This window comes from Homarus americanus, unplaced genomic scaffold, assembly GCF_018991925.1.
Source record: "Homarus americanus isolate GMGI-L3 unplaced genomic scaffold, GMGI_Hamer_2.0 scaffold39675, whole genome shotgun sequence".
Taxonomy (NCBI): Eukaryota; Metazoa; Arthropoda; class Malacostraca; order Decapoda; family Nephropidae; genus Homarus; species Homarus americanus.
Window position 1 is genome coordinate 4,539,565 of NW_024736071.1, and position 15,997 is coordinate 4,555,561.

Sequence of the window (15,997 nt, forward strand, 5' to 3'; positions counted from 1 at the left end):
TTTTATTAGTATAATGTCAGGGTCAATTTCTTGATATATATTACTTAGGTTAATTCTCTCGGTCTTCCAGTTTCTTACGTTGTGTTGTATTATTCTTAAAGTTCTTACTGTTTGTCTATTGTCCATTATTTCTTATACTTGGATTGTGACTGTTGAAGTGGAGACCTATCATCCTGTTTCCCGCTTCTGACTCTTCTAAACTCTGACGGGTCTACTATTTTAAAGTCTTTGGTCGTAATCTTTAGTTTGTCCGTAGTAATTAGTGACCAGACATAATCTTCACTTAGGGATTTTTCTTGATATGTCCACTTGTATATCCCTCCTTCACAGTTTTTTACTATTGTCCCTCCTGTTGGTCTCGATGTTGGGATTCCATGTTTTGTTGTAGTGATAACTTTTAATCCAATTTCTTCAGCAGATTCAGGTTGTATATTGTGATCAGCTTCCATCTTATATTCTCTCCTCCTACTCCTTTGTCTTATAGTCTGTCCTTTTGTTATTTCTATCTTCTCTTTGTCACTTCTAGTCATTTGTCTGGGATCTCTATCAGTCGCTTGTGTTCCTTGTGTATCAGCTGTTGCTCCTTGCTCAAACCTTTGTTCGTCTAGATGTAGTCTTTCTCTCAGTTCGCTTGCATATGTTGCCTGAAATAGTTTTTCGGATTGTGGATTCTCTGGAAATATCATCTTTGGTAGGTTATTCAATTTAAACATTTTCCTTAATTCCTCATTGTATGATCCGGGTGCAATGATATTGTGCAGATGTGCATGGATCATACTAATCATTACCTTGTCATGTATTGGTTCACTTAAGTTTAATATGGTGGATTCTGATCTGTGAGCCTCTTGGACCGCTCTCTTGGCTATTTCGACGTATGTCGTATCCTTCTTGTCTTGTTCCTTTTTCCTTGTTTCTTGTTCCTTGTACTTTATCATGTGTTTTTTATTGGGCATGCCATTGCTAACGTCCTGTGTCCTATGTATGCATTCCCGTTTCTCTTACAGTTGAGACAGCCAACATGTGTGTTCTTACATTCAGTGTAGGTATGGTCGTCGCCTGCACAATCTGAGCAGTACTTTTTCTCTTTTTCTGGACAGTCTCTCGTTGTGTGTTCTTCATATTTGTAACAGGAAAAGCAAGTTTGCAGACTGATGAATGTTTCCTTCTTTATTTGATGTAGTGTGGCCTTTGCAAGATATTAAAGCCCTGTTGTAAAACTTTCTCAGCCATTGTCACTTCTTCCCAAGTAATCTTAGAAACATGAGTATAGTCCTTTATCTTAATAGCTTCTTCAATCTTCATCCACCTATTTGGCGTTTAAATTATTCTTTCAGGTCTTCGTTAACCCATCGATCTCTTGGTCATTTCCAAGCGAACAAAACAATCTTGCTTGCTTTTTTTTGTTCTGGTGGCAAGCAGCAATAAGGCCTTCATTGTAAAATATATCTCTTGCTTCTTTTGAAAGGTTTTATCTGAATCAATTATCTTTACAGATTAGCACAAAACCTTCGTTGGTGCTGAATATTCTTGTTAGTGGGACTTGCAATTTGTTGTAAGTAATTTCTGCCACTTTTCCTCTTCCAATAGAGTGTCCCTTATCTCTATGTTTTATTCTAATGCTAGTTGTCATCTTCTTGATTACATTCTAATCCTACCTATAACACAGGGCTCCTGCCTGGGAGCAGTGACCCCGCCCCCCCCCCCTCTTGGACAGGCGTCGGGCTCGTAGGATTCTGCAGGTTACCTGTATTTACTCAGATATATCTAAGTTGCCACCTACCGGTGACCCCCGGACAGGTGCCTGCTATCACAGGTTCCTTGCCGGATCGACCGTATCGCTAATTCCGCCTCGTTCAAGAACCAGGTGCATGAGGGGATGAAAAAAGGGAAGAGAGGACTTAGGTAGAAACGGCCCTGCCTACACGCCGCGTTCGGTTGGCCAATCAGAGCACCGCGATAAGCAGGCGTGCGCCACCGTGGGGCACCACTGATTGGCAATCGGGACGTGAACGCGCACGGGTAGTAGTCAAAATTTGGGGAGCCCAAATATTTGTTTTTTCCAAATGTTGGAATTTCCCGTACAATCTGTGATGGTAATTACACCGTCACTATGTTGAGTAAGTACAATCACTAGGATTGAGTGTCTTATCACAACAAAGTTGCAGACTGCTCAAACATGCAGCAAAAGAGGCAGGTCTTCGCAGCTCCGGGTCCAGCAGTGTCAGGCCTTATAAGGCGGGGGTAGGCGTGGGTAGACAGTTGACCCCCGCTCCGTGGGCGGCGCTGGAGACGAAGGCTGGGGAATTCGAGAAAGTGTGGTGGTTGTAGGGGAGGAATCCACTACAGTACTGAAGGTTGGCAGTCTTTTTGGATACAACAGGCACATGCGGGAGTGACTTCTTAACATACATCAAACATGTGTGAGTAGAACTAGGATCATAATACACATAATTGGGCAGACTGGGTGGGGGCTTACCATTATGTGTGAGACACTCCTGCAGACACACAATATCGATGTCCTCAGTCACAACTTTGTGGTATAGGTCAGGGTATCGTTTCCTAAGGGATGAGATGTTCCAACTTATCACCTTCACCGCTGTGTATCTTTGTCTGGTATTTACACTGGCCATTATGAACTGTATTTGGAAAGAAGCAAAAGGCACTGTATGATACTGTTCTTTTCCACGCTGCCTGTCCCTTCGGCAGGCAGTAGGCCATTTAACCTTTTTGAAAAGTTTCTGGAGCATGTACTGCTCAACAATTGTTGTATTTCATTGGCAGACAACAACAAACTTTGGTTACACTCGACATCACCACCATTTTCTGTTTGTGTTTGTTCATCTTCACTGACCATGTCCACAGAGGAATCAGTAGAACTGTTACCAGTATCACTATTTTCCTCTGCGTGGACATTAGTTCCTGGTGGGTCTTGAGTTTCCACATCTGGTACTGACATCTGAATGTCTTCAGTTTGACTATAACCTTTCCATAGCTGCTGCACTGTGTTGGTGTTGTTCTTTTTCTGTAGTGCATCACAGAGGCTCTTTAACATATAAGTTTGAGATGTAGATTGAGCTTTGAGTTCTTTAATTTCATTTTTCAAATCATTGATATCTTCACTTTGTGCGTGTTCACGAGGTGTGTTGGCAGCTACCTGTTGTGTCGGTACGTCTGTGCTGCCCCATGCTGATCTTTCGTTGACTGCTGGTGATGATCCTGGAGATTTGGTGGGGAGGGTGGGCCAGGGGTTGGCCGTAGGGAGTACCCTAGCAGCAGTAGTGCTTCTTGAGACCTGCCTGGGTGGCGGGTCTGGGCGCTGAAGGGGCGTATGAGCTCTAGGACAGTCAGGGTACCGTACAGGAACTCCAACTGTTTTGCAGTTAATACACTTCTGTTGAATGACACCCCCTTGACCAACTATATCTCTGCAATCCTGTGTTGCATGTGTTCTTGAGCAGAAACCACACCACGGCTTAGTCGAGGGGCATAATCGGGCTACATGGCCCCAGTGTTGACAATTGTAACACCTCAGGGTAGGGGGCTGATACAGAGTTACCTTCAGAGTCCGATAGGCACCACGGACTCAAATGGTCTTGGGTGGGTCCCCCGAGCCAACCCAGTCTGCAATGACTGCGTTCTTGCCTCTGAGTCGCTTCGTCCTTCTGATGGCGGGATGAGCCCTATGATTAAGATGGTTTTCTTGCTCGAGGGTTGGGATGATTGTTCCATGAATATTCCCCCTATGCTATTGGTGAGGAGATCCTGTATGACTGCTGGTTCGCTTCTAATCAGAACATGATCTGGGTGTTTATCTTCTGCATCGTCCAGCCATCGATACTTGACTTCAGGTGGTGTACCTACAGGGAAGTTTAATCTTACTCTCATGGGGGGTTGAGGTTGTAGTTAATGGTCTCTAAGTTTTTCTGCCTTTTCGGCCTTACGCTTGTTCCTGGACTGAACTAGTTGAAAGCCATCCTCCCCATTGGTGTCAAGGTCAACACCATAGTTGAAGGTTCCAAGTGTTCCCTGAAGAAGGCAGTGATGGGTAGGGAAACACCGGGTAACACTGCAGTCCATTTATTAACGGATAGGAGAAATACAAGTAGTGACTAACGTGTTCCTTGCACGACACACAGAGTCAGACTGAGTCTGCCTTGCCATATGGCAGCCTCGTGGCAATTTTGCCACATAACACGTGCAGTGTTGCCACGTAATTACATATATAAATGCTACTCGGCACAGTAGCTTATATACAAGGTTGCTACCCGGCACAGTAGCTTAGATACATAACCTACATCTCCCTCCCCCCCTCACGCTCATAGTCTTTGTCTTGAGCGGACTTCTTAGTCCTAAGTCGCTCCGAGCGTGGAGGTGCACTGTGGGCCGAATCCTCGTGAGGTGTAGGTGACTCGTCCTCGGTCAGGGGGCCAGCAGCAGGGGGTGGGACTGGCCGGAGGAAGCTGCGGTTCCTCCACCAGACACGGCCGCTCGGCATCCTGACCTTGTAGTCCCGCGATCGGCCGACGCCCATCACTATGCCCACCTTGTCACAACTTGTCGACGTCAGGTCCTGGACAAGGGCACCAATCTCCAGCGGCTGAAGAGGGAGGGCATGGTCGTCATACCGAGCCTTGGCGTCCTGGGCACGTGTAGCGGCGCGGCGGTCGCAGCTCTCGGCTCTGGTCTGCCACTCCTTCGCAAAGGCCTTGGCGTGTGCAGGAACGCAAGTGCGGAGAGGGTGATCATACAGGATCTGGGCAGGGGAGCGACCCGTGTGCGTGGGAGTATTACGTAACTCCAGGAGTCCTTTGTCAAACGCCTCACAGTCTATGTTGCCTGAAGGGGCCACCTTGAGGATGAGGTGCTTGACTGTCTTGACCGCAGCCTCAGCGTGGCTGCTTGACTGTGGGCAGTGGGGTGTTGACACGATGTGGCGGACTCCCCAACGCTCCAGGAATTCTGTGAAGTCCCGGCTGGTGAACTGTGGCCCACCGTCCGTCCGCAGACGTACGGGGACGCCCAGGTCACGAAAGAGGTGCCGGAAGTGGCGAATGGTGGCCGCGGACGTCGTGTCCGAGCCACAAATTACCACCACAGGCCAACCAGAGAGTCGGTCGGCGACAACTAGGAAATGTTTCCCAGCTGTGCTGAAGAAATCAGTCGACACGGACTCGAAGGGCCTGGTGGGTTTGTCGTCGCACAAGACGGACTCCTGCTGTTGACTGGGCTGCATGATCTGGCACGGCTCACAGGCACGGACCGTATTGACGATATCCGCGTCAATGCCGGGCCAGTACACAGCCTGCCTTGTGCGGCGCTTAGTGGCCTCTGCTCCACGATGGCTGTCGTGTAAGCGGGCCAGAACGCGACGACAGAGAGCTGCAGGGACGACCACATGGGCACCGTACAGGACGAGGTCCCCATCTATGTAAAGGTCCTCACGTGTCTTCCAATACGGGCGTAGGGAGTTGTGGAGGTTAAAACGGTCGCGAGGGAACCGAGTCCTCACACTCTCCAAGAGCTGAGTGTAGGAGGGGTCGTCGCGTGCCGCGGTCCGTAGTTCCTCAAGGGCCAGATCGCTGTGAAGAGGAAGCAGCCGTGGCTTGGGTGGAGGCGGGGCGGGAGTGGACGCGGGTTCTGGGCAGCTCTGTGCGGCAGCGCCAGGCGCGTCGCTCATTGACTCACGCACCCTGCTGGCGGTGTACCGAGCGGCTGGGATCTGCTCGGGAAAGTCTCTGGGCGCCACGCCTAACTCCTTGCAGTGCTCCCACGACAACAAGGGTGTAGCGAGAGTAGGCTTCACGTCCATCCATCCGTGACACGACCTGTCGCCGTAGGTGATCTCCGCTTGAAAGGAGTCCACAGCGTCCGGCGTCTGGGAACCGTCCACATTGTAGTACAGCAGCTGCGGCGGTGGTCCCAGGTCGCGTTTGGTGAGGCCCAGTTTCTGGAGGTGGTTCATGTCTATCACCGTAGTATCAGCGCCGGTGTCCGGTATCACCTCGATGTGACCCGACACATCACCGTGTGTGACGGCGACGCAGATGGTAGGGGAAGGGGTAGCCCACGGGCGTGTGGTCGATTCCACCCTCCTCATGTGACTCAGCTGCTGCTTGGGGCTGCGTGGGCCATCTGAAGGGGGCTGCGTGCGAACCACCCCAAGGGAAGTGCGCTGCATTCCTCCTCGTCTCGGGCTTTTGGGCTTGGGTTGGCGGCAGCACTTGTCGTAGTGTCCATAGCGACCGCAGGCCTGACATTTGTGGCCTCGTGCAGGGCACCTGTCTGTGTTAGACCAGTGGCCCTTACGGTCACATCCACGACACAGTGCGTCGGCGGCCGGGCATGTCTTGGGGCCATGCTGCTTTCCACAGCTGCCACAGGAAGCACTAGGCGGAGGCATGGAAGAACGTGCGGCAGCCTTCACGTTGTTGGCCGCCTTCTTACCTTTCTTGTACTGTGAGATAGCTCTCACAGCAGGTGGGGCCCGTAAGGCAGAGGTGGCGGACTTGGTGGCCTTGTATGAACGACATTCGGTCACTACCACCTGGAGTGTGGAGGAAGCGTCCAGGGGGATGAGTCGCTGCACCAACTCTTCTTGCCTGACACCTGTCAAAATCCCGTGCTTGATCCAGGCTCCCTCACATTCCCGGCTGTGCGCCTTGCAGACGTCGATCTCCTCCGATAAACTCTTCAAACGTACAAAAAAGTCGTCAAAGGATTCATTCTCCGCCTGCTTGCAGCTGGTGAATGCGCGGCGACACAAAGCCTCGTTATTCCGACCCTTAACGTGCTCCTGCAAAAGGTCGAGCACATTCGTCACTGAAGACAGAGAATCGGGAGGCACTTGCAACGTGTGCTCCAAAACTCTCTGGGTCTCCAGCAACAAACACATCCGCAGTTGGATGAGCTGTTTGTTTGGAGGCATGCTATCAAGGTCCACCATCGTGGAGTAATCTGTCCACCGCCGCCTCCACTCACGAAAAAGCTGAAACGTGACGTCTGGTGAGAGGGCTGGTGGGGGTTGAACAGATGCCTTGGGAGCTGTTGGAGTAGCAAGAGTACCTTGAGGATGCTGGTGTGGTGGGGGAGGGAGGGTACTGGCGCCTTGGTGCGCGATACCTGCGAGTGAAGGAGGATGGGTTAGCGCCAGGGTCGCCAATAGTGCATCAAAACGCGCCTTTTCCTCCTCTCTTCGTTTCTCCTCCCTCTGAAATTCCATCTCTCTGCGTCTCTTGTCCCTGTCGTCCATCCACCTCAGAATTGTGGCAATGTCCATCGCTGGAGGTGGAGGATGAGAGTCTGCGCCCGGTAGAGGGGAAGGTGGTGAGGAGTCGTGTCTCCCATCTTGACCTTGTCCCTTCTTACCGCCCATCTTAGTATGCTTGAACTGCGCTGTTTAGTATATAAAGTGGCGCCTCATCAGCTAGAACCACATATATATGACATAAACAGCACAGAAATAACGCATAGAGTCCACTGTTCCATCCGTGAGTGCGTGCGTGTGTGTGTGTGTGTGTGTGTGTGTCTGAGTCTGAGAGAGCAGATCGTTGTGGCCTTAATGCAGGTGGCTGGAGCCGCCGAGGTGGTGAGAACGTTAGTGTCTCCCCGGATGTCACACAAGAAGGGTGTACGCCTGCGTGCTCCGTGGGATCCATAAAAAACAGGCCAATGCTCAACTCTCAGCTCTAGACACACTAATACACTGACACTAACACTACCACTGTCACTAAAACACACTGTGATGGCGCAACACTGCACGTCGCGGCGAAACACAACGCAACACAACACAACAGAGTCGAGACGCACATCGCCGGCTAACTGTCCATTGTTCACACACTTGTAAGTCCACAAATCCTACTCACTGCACCATGAAGGTTCCAAGTATTCCCTGAAGAAGGCAGTGATGGGTAGGGAAACACCGGGTAACACTAAAGTCCATTTATTAATGGATAGGAGAAATACAAGTAGTGACTAGCGTGTTCCTTGCACGACACACAGAGTCAGACTGAGACTGCCTTGCCATATGGCAGCCTCGGGGCAATGTTGCCACATAACACGTGCAGTGTTGCCACGTAATTACATATATAAATGCTACTCGGCACAGTAGCTTATATACAAGATTGCTACCCGGCACAGTAGCTTAGATACATGACCTACAATACAATAGTCACCTGGCTCACTCAGTGCACGAGGAGTGTTAAAGCGAGTAGCTGGGTCTCCAGTCAACTCATACATGGTGGTGTTACAGGACTCGACCTATATGCCTACGTCAGAGGGCCGAGGACTGCTTGGCACTCCTTGGAAGTCAGCGGTGTTTGGGAGGCGTAACCTTCTGACAGGACAAGGGAAAGTGGCATCTACAGCGTATCAGCGGTGTGAGGGGAGGCTGTGAACAGACCTCCCGGGAGCGGAGGGAGTGTGGGGTCAGAAGGACCAAGGTAGCAGGAAGATTCTTAGTTTACAAACACTTTTATTACACTACACTTGTTCTTAATAGTATATCTGTTTTTCTGGTTAGATACAGTATCAAAGTCAATTTTAGTTTCAAAAGAACTATCCAGCCTGGCACCATATGAGGAACGGGGGTTTGTTTACACAAACACTCACCACATGACCAAGCGTGACCATAAGGGTATAGGCCTTTCCTCGAGGGCACCTACACACGCCACAGTGCTCAACCCACACGTTAGTTCACTTGTTATACAGGAAAAAATCGTGCAAATGGTGATACAAGCATGAAATTAGGCACGGTCATGCCCTAGGGGCTACTTGTCAAATCTGACTGATTGACCATTTGTAAATCCAAGATGGCGGCCATGTCTCAAGATGGCTGCCAAATTGACCTTCGAAAGATGATTTTTTTTTAGAAATTGATGTAGTTGGTCAATCTAAATGATCTTAGTGTCGATATGTATGTTTTCAAGCATGCTCAGATGATTTCTTATATTTCTGATACGCTCAGATATATATTTGTCTTATTTATGACAGGTTTTATGTACTGGTTTTATGTTTTTTCCAACTAGGTGAGGGTAGCATGCGGAGGGTCTCTGCATGTAAGGGAGTGATTGGCGAGCACTGCCAGGGCACACTGGTGACATTACTGCTCTGCAACCCAGCATGGGGTTTAGTTTCAGCTAAGAAAAAGCATGTCATATTGCAACAGCTTAATGTCCCAAATGCTGCTTAACCTACCCCAAATCATTTAAACAGCCGCACCTGAATTGACAGGATGTGCCAGCGCGGGAGAGCCGAGCCAAGGATAACGGGGTTTTAGTTATCTGGATGGTGTACAGATCGCACTGGACTAATGACACTGGATGAAGGATCGAACTATGTGTAGGGCAAAAGGCATGAACCTAGTTGTATCCCATACAAGAAAGTGCTCGTCAGGGTGATAAAAGGATAAACCCTCGTCCCGATGGCTTCCAATTCACCTTCGAGACATGATGTGCCTTGAGCAACAACATCCAGAGGTAGCGAAGCAGTTCTAAAAGGGGAACTTTGATGACCACAAGTCAGGAAGAGAGTTCTCTGCCATTGCTATTGATCAAGCCCATGAACAGCTGACTGATGTGATAATGAAAGTCCAACTGACTCTCATACAGGAAATCATACAACAAATGAATAAGGAGACCATGAGGAAGCTAGAAGAGGCTAACCGGCATCTCACTGATGAGCTAAGTGAGATTAAAAGAAGCTTGGAATTCTCGCAAAAGGCAATAAGTGACTTACAAGCAAAGTTGAACGTTGAAGCTAGAGAGAACCGAACACTCAAGACCCAAGTTCAACAGCTGAGTGAGGAAAATTCCAAGCTCCAAGCGGAACTGACGACAACAGCAGATTATGTGGATGACATGGGGCGGCGAAACAACCTCAGGATTGCCGGTATCCCTGAAGACACCCACGAGAACTGGGAGACATCCCAAAGCAAAATTTCACGCTTGCTGAATGAACATTTACAACTTCCTGAAGTAAAGTTTGACCGTGTTCAACGCGTCGGGAAACCAAATTCCTCCCGCCCCCGCGACATCATAACAAAATTCTCGTCCCCCTCTGACCGGAACAAAGTTTTATCAACGCAGTAAACTGAAAGTCACCACTATCTTCGTCAACGAGGATCTCTGCCCAAGTACGACTGAAGCCCGTCTACAGAAAATGGACCAGTTTAAAGAAGCCAGGAAACAAGGGAAACACGTGACGCTCAATCATAAAACTCTTGTTGTGAGGGATTGGGCAAGTAGACACCCGCCCACTCACCCACCCGCTGTACCAACCCCCTCCCCCCCCCACCCCAAGCCCCTCGAGAGCCCCCTCCCTACCGAGGGGGAACCAGCCACTGTCGCTATCACTTGCGGAGTTTCCCCCCCGAGTGACAGGAGCACCTCCCACTCCATCTGGGAATCACCCTCAACAGTCATCCTAATTCTGTTGGTTGTAGCACTTGTGAGTACGTTACCCCCCCACTATTATAATGTTCTTAGATCTTCCTTTTTCACACCTCATTGACCCTGAGGTTTTACTGCTCTTTAATCAGTAACAATGCCCCCACAATAATGATACTAGTGTCATTCCCTTACACCCCATTTCCCCATGGTGTCGACACAATACTCCCTCATATCGATCCTGATGTCTTTCTACAAAACTCACTGGGTTACACCAACCCAAACTGTAACTATTACTTTCCTGACTCCCCCGAGTTTAGTTCTAGTCTCCTACTACCTCATTCCTTCTCCTTGATTAGCCATAACATCAGCAGTATTCCCCTTCATCTAGATACCTTTTTAGATCAGTGTTTATCTTCTATTGCCCATAAATTTGATGTACTTGGATTCTGTGAGACCAAACTCACTAACGATATTGACCATTTGTATAACATTCCTAATTATAATAGACACTGCGTCAACACGTCACGACACAGTGGTGGTGTCGCCCTATATGTTGATATCAAGTAAAACACTTCTGTAAGAGATGATTTAAAGGTTCAGGAGGAGTACATGGAGAGTGTTTTCATTGAATTACGCAACGACACACGAAATATCCTAGTAGGGATAATCTACAGAAGACCCCACACTAATGTAAGGAATTTTCTTGATAAATTTTCGGAGCTTATCTCTATCATAAGTTCAGAGAGGAAAGACTGCTACATCACAGGAGATTTCAACCTTGATCTATTAAAATCAGAAACCGACACCTCAGTATTAGACCTTCTTGCTACCTGTCATTCTAAACTCTTCTTCAACACTATAACCAAACCCACTAGAGTAACTGCCACCTCTGCCACTGTGATAGATCATATCTGGACTAGCAACACTCCTAACAACCTTGCAAGTGGAATTATTTATAACAATATCTCAGATCACTTCCCAGTTTTTGCCATGTATAAAATAGCCACAAGACCTGAAAGGTCTAGTAGAGTCTCAATTCAATACAGAGACTACTGCGCCGACAACATGCTCCTTTTTGAAAACAACCTAATGAATGCTAACTGGGATCTTGTCTATGCCTCCAACAACCCTAACGTGAACAGCTGTAACTTCTCTAGCATCTTCAATGCTTGCTTTGATAAATGCTTCCCGCTCAAGATTGAGTCAGTGAAAACTGTATCCATTTCCAAACCCTATATCACAAGCGAAATTAAGATAATGATAAAGGAAAAACACAAACTCCAAAGGAAATTTGCAAAAAGACCCATAACTTTCGGTGATGCTTACCGAAGTATCAGAAATAGAGTAACTCAAGCAGTTAGAAATGCCAGACGTAACTATTATACAAATAAGCTCCAGTCAGCATCAGGCGACAGTAAGAAAACCTGGAATGTCATAAATTCTATTCAGAACAGGAACACTCAGCCTTCGGCCCCCCACTCAGCTTTTATGATAAACGATTCGGTTATAACGGAACCCTCCCTCATTGCCAACCACTTCAATGAATATTTTATTAATGTTGGCAAACATCTTGCAGAGTGCATCCCTGATCACCATGAGGAATTTAGAGCCTACCTGCAAAACAGACAGCAAAATGAACTATTCTTATCCCCTGTCACAGCAGATGAATTATTGGCCATCATAAAAATGTGCAAAGATGCAGCAGCAGGCGAAGACAATATACCAATGAGCATCATTAAGAAAGTGGCCCACTTATTACTACCTGTTCTCCTCCACATTTGTAACTCCTCCTTCACTAGTGATGTCTTTCCTGATAAACTGAAAATTGCTAAAGTCCACCCAGCATATAAAAAATCTGGGGACAAAGGACTCTTCAAGAATTACCGCCCCATATCAGTCCTCCTAGCCTTGAGTAAGATACTGGAAAAGCTAGCATGTAATAGACTAAATTCCTTCTGCAATGCCAATAACATTTGTACAGACTCCCAGTTTGGATTTAGAGCTAGAAGGTCGACTGAGAGTAGTCTGCTATCCTTTACTAATGACTCTTAAATTCCTTTGATGACAGTCAGTTCACAGTCGGTATATTCTTGGACCTCTCTAAAGCCTTCGATACTGTCGACCATACCATCCTCCTTTCAAAGCTTGAACATTACGGCGTTAGGGGCCTGTCCCACAATTGGTTTTACCTCATATCTGTCCAGCAGGATGCAGTATGTCTGTTATAATAACCACCAATCTGACTCCTCGCCAATCTTGTATGGAGTCCCCCAAGGTTCAATTCTCGGTACAGTACTGTTCTTGTTGTACATAAACGACATAATCCACGCCAGCTCACTCATAAAATACAACTTATTTGCAGACGATAGTAATCTCTATGCCAGCAACTCAGACCTCCATTCCTTGATGAGAACTATGAACACTGAATTAACTAAAGTCGGGACCTGGGTAATACGTAATAAACTGACCTTAAACCATGAGGAAACCCACTACACGATCTTTCACAGAAGAAAAACTTACCTCCAGACTTGAACCCCGTGTACCTTGGTAATATAGTCCACAAACGTGAACAAAATACTAAATTCCTCGGAATTATTGTTGATGAGAAACTTAACTGGAGAAACCACATACTAGCCATTCACAGTAAAATCAATAAACAGTGCGGTATCATGTATCACAGTCGACAGTCACTCACTCTCACAGCAATGAAAGAAATCTATCATGATCTTGTTTACCAACACCTGATACACTTTCACACGCTATGGGGGGCCTCTGGCTCTTCAAAAACATAATCTCTGGTTACTGCACAAAAGAGAGTTGTACGGACAATGACCTACTTGAAAAAAACAGATCACACAAACGAAAAATTTGCTATATTGAAATTTGTTAAATTCGAGGATATTAACACTTAGTGCTGCGCCTTCTTTCTTTACAAATCTATCAATCACTTGCTTGACAATAATTACTTCCAGTTCCGGAATAATCGAAGATACAAATTAAGGCGCCCAGAGCTACTAAGACCACCCCCCATGCGCTCCTCTCAGTCCCAGACCTCCATAAAATATGGTGTGAATGTGTGGAACAACTTACCCCCACACTTCCGATCAAAGACTTTGCTCCCTTCCTTTAAATTATCTCTAAAAAAATATCTATTATCGAAGTATTAATACTTCTTGTAACACTTACTATATTTACAGTACCTGCTTTTATTGTACCATCAAAACCGTTTTATCGGAAATTATCATGTAAATAAATAAGTAATTACCATTGCAATAAACATAATTGCCAACTAGACATAATCCTGAAAGCTCTGTCCTCTTGTTCAACCTTATTACTGTACAACCCAGGTTGTATTGCTCCCCCATTATACTTATGTTTTTAAATTCCACTCTAACTTATATGTACACTGTACAGTCACGTTCAAGATTCTTCGAACACTGCTGGAGACAGCTGGCAACTCAAGGCCGTTTGTTTACTATACTACGTAGTAAAAATTATAAATGAATGTAAAAGTGATCGGTGATTGGTTACTTAGTTACCCGTTGCTTAATTAATGGTTGGGCTTTGTTGTTTCGCATTATATTATGCCTTTCTGCTAGTATATACTGTTAATTTGATTTTAAAATGGATAGAGCAATGAGCCAACCTATGTGAATTTATATTTAGATAAATAAACATAAGTAAAAATCGGTAAGTATGTTTAATCCCTTTCGGGTAATTAATCCAGTTGTACTAAACCGATGCTAAACAAAACTTCTTTCTAAGGACGCTGATTTCTTGCAACACAAACTGCTGTTTTACTTACCTGTGTGTGCGTGTGCGCATGTGGCGTGTGTGTGTGTGTCAGTCTGTGTCTGTATTTAATAATGACGTTGTTCAATTGAAGGTGGTGGTAATTAATCTTACGAACATCCGTCTGATGGTGTGAATTAGTACTGTAGCATTTGCCTAATACTTTTACAAGCCATTATCTAGCAATATCATTGTCATTCCAAGACTATGAATATTGTAAGCAGCAAATGGTATTTCTTTCGTTGGGTGTCTCTTGCCACTTCAACCCTAAACTTTGTTTTGATTTCCAGTCGATTATACGTCACGTTTAGTCTGGTGTCTTTAAAGAAAATATTAATTTTTTTCCAAAATGCGTATGATGTATTATAAATTTGAATTCATTTATTTATTCGTATATTTTTGTAAATGCATAACAATATAAATATAACGCTGACGTTAGGTTAGGGTTAGTTAGTGCTCTCAAGAGCCGGATCGACAATGTTATTTACTGATATTGTAGGAATTGTGTCGTTATACAGTTGTTTTTGTTCCGTCTCTGATTTTTCGTGGTTGACCTTTGTAATTACTACATTGAATCAGGGTGCTTGAGGACATTCTGCTGTTTATCCTGAAATTTGCTAGGCCCACACCATTTATTCTAATTAGAATATGACGTCCAATGTATGTGAACCACTGACCCATATATACTGCAAAATGAATAAGATGTATTTTCTATCTTCTTTGTGTACGAACCTCTGTCCTGCATGGCAGTGAACAGTGACATTACCCATATGAATCTGACCTCTATACATTTATAGCTGTTAATGAATATGATGTATTTCTTTGTGTATGAACCTCTGTCCTGCGTGGCAGTGAGAAGTGATACCACCCTCAGTGTCAAGACCTGACTGAATTATTCAGAATAGGCAAACTGTACTACGTTTTTGCTAATAATTCGAAAGTTAAACTAAAACTAACGTGGTTAGTTTCTTTACTAAATCCCCTAGTTGGCAACATTTCTAACTCTAATATCAAGAATAATATGGATTTAGTTGACAAACTCAATAATTTACATATTAATTATGATTTTAAATTGGTCAGTTTTGATGTAACATCACTCTTTACAAAGGTCCCAGTTGATGATTTACTAGAGTTCCTCATAGATTCCCTGGATGATATTTCACTGTCCGTCTCGAAAGACGACTTCATCGAACTCATGAAACTATGTATTAAGGATTGCAAATTCGAAATCAATGGAGAATATTATGCTCAAAAATTTGGTATGGCAATGGGTAATCCACTCTCACCTGTATTAAACAACCTTTATATGGAATTCTTTGAAAAGAAACTATTAAGTAATATTTTACCACCTTCAGCAGTCTGGTTTAGATATGTTGATGATGTATTATGTCTCTGGCCAAGTAATGAGGACCTAAAAGCTTTCCTGCCACAACTTAACAACTTAGCCCCCGCGATCAAATTCACTGTTGAATTAGAGCATGACTGTAAATTGCCATTCCTAGACTGTCTGATACACAGAATAGGTAACACCTTTAAGTTCAGTATTTATAGAAAACCTACTAATGTGTGTTCATACATTCATTATTATTCTGCCCACCATAACAGAGTCAAACAGTCAGTATTTTCAACAATGTTTTTACGTGCTTTGAGAATTTGCAGCCCGGAATTCATTGATGAGGAATATAAATATATCTATAATATTGGCTCAAACCTTAAATACCCTAGATCTTTCATAGACAAATGCCTGAACATTACTAAGAAATCTTTTTATAAAACTGATCCCAAGCCCACCAATGACCATAAGAATCTCTTAGTATTAC